At 31.6% G+C, this 1,733-nt stretch overlaps 1 long non-coding RNA gene across 1 annotated transcript; it reads right to left on the bottom strand.

Moving 5' to 3' along the window:
* On the bottom strand, positions 1-833 carry LOC144988669 (uncharacterized). The gene is made up of 3 exons (XR_013652640.1): positions 752-833; positions 214-327; positions 1-132 (listed from the first exon to the last, which is right to left on the bottom strand). It is a non-coding gene; the product is annotated as an uncharacterized LOC144988669 (long non-coding RNA).
* Positions 834-1,733: the final 900 nt, after the last annotated feature.

Raw genomic sequence — 1,733 nt, 5'->3', positions numbered from 1 at the left:
CCTCGTAGATGTGATTTCCAGATCATCAGCCCGACGCTAAAGCCAGGAATTGTGCTTCGTTTTTCACTCCCCACTGCATCCTTTACAACTAATCAGGCTTATGCAGCAGGTTAAAGACTTTTTTTAAAGGACCTGCAATTTAAAAAAAAAAATTAGATATTAAGGTTAAATAATATTTATTGATTACATTGCACATAAATCATGGTGACTTGCCTGTACACTGCAGAATGATATGAATGACTTTAGTCTTTTTGTATTCCCATGTAGAGCTGCCATCTGTTCTTCGGCAGCACAAACCTTTCTGGAACTTCGCTTTGAAAACTTCACCTGCAGAAATATCACATGTTAATTCAATTAAGTATTTTATAAACTTTTAAAGTTCATTTTTAAGTTTCAGTATATGTATATGTATGGTTCAAAAATATACAATACACTTTAATATTATTTCCCATAAGAACTTGTTTACTGATTTCAATCTTAAAGTCGATTTTTAGCAACACTGATGCCATATAATTACTGTAATTACTGTATAAATCACAGAATCAGGCTGGCTCGGAGCTTTTTCTCTCATGTTGTCACCAAAAACGGGAACGGCTATCATGTGAAGACGGTTCGTCTCCATCGGGTTCCTTTTGCGCATGCGCAAGATAAAAAGAAATGATCTTTTCAAAGCAGCACTTTAACATCCTAAAATTAACATCCCTAGAGACATGTGACTGACAAAAGAAAAGATCACAGACTTGATTCTTACCTGAAGATGATTGACAGCGTGAACCTCGCAGCCGTAGACATTAGCGCACAGCGTTCAAAGTAAAAGTGCTCACAAACTACTTCCGGGTGACCGTGTGTCAGGCGAAATGTTAAAAAAATAATTTTAAAGTTCATTAACAGTTTGCTGCATTTTTTATTTGATATATAAATGGGAAATACGTGGATTATTATAGTACATTGTTGTTTGGACGATAAAATCCGTCATTGCTTCATTTAAAATACTTTTCAGTTCAAATGATTGACAAAAATCATCATCCAATCAGCGTTGTCCCATAGTACCTGCCTCTTCCGGTTTGGAAATGTTTTTCATTTTTGAAGATTTCGTTTTGTTTTCTGGAAATTCATTCTGTGTTCTGAAATGTTTTTCATTTTTTAAAATTTCATTTTTTTTCTGAAATGTTTTTCATTTTTTAAAATTTCATTTTTTTTCTGAAATGTTTTTCATTTTTTAATATTTCATTTTTTTTCTGGAAATTACTTTTTTTTCTGAAATGTTTTCATTTTTTAATATTTCTTTTTTTTCCTGGAAATTAATTTTGTTTTCTGAAATGTTTTTTTTTGTCATTTTTGTTTTTCAAGTTTTGTTTTCTGAAATTTTGTTTTGTTTTCTAAAATGTAATGCTGCTTTTTAAATTTTTTTTTTTTTTTTTTTAATTGTTGTTGTGTTCTTAAAAATGTTTTTGTATCAAGTGATTTGTTGAATGCTTTGCACTTCAGGGCCACCGTACTTTTGACACTTTGAGCACTTTTGAATGACAAAAGGATTTTTGGCCACAAAACGCATTCAAAGGGCAAAGATCTCATTTGTAGTTCAAAAAAGTGTTGTTTTTTTGTTCACATTTCAAGTTGAACAGTCAAAACTGTGGGATCTTGAGCCAAAATGTTTTTTTGACACTTTTAGCACTTTTGAGTGACAAAAGGATTTTTGAGCACAAAACGCACTATAAAGTTAAAGATCTCAT

Source organism: Oryzias latipes, chromosome 21 (assembly GCF_053564925.1).
Source record: "Oryzias latipes strain Hd-rR chromosome 21, Olatipes_Hd-rR_3.1".
Lineage (NCBI taxonomy): Eukaryota > Metazoa > Chordata > Actinopteri > Beloniformes > Adrianichthyidae > Oryzias > Oryzias latipes.
The sequence above is the reverse complement of the archived record's forward strand: the minus strand, read 5'-3'. Positions and strand labels throughout refer to the sequence as shown.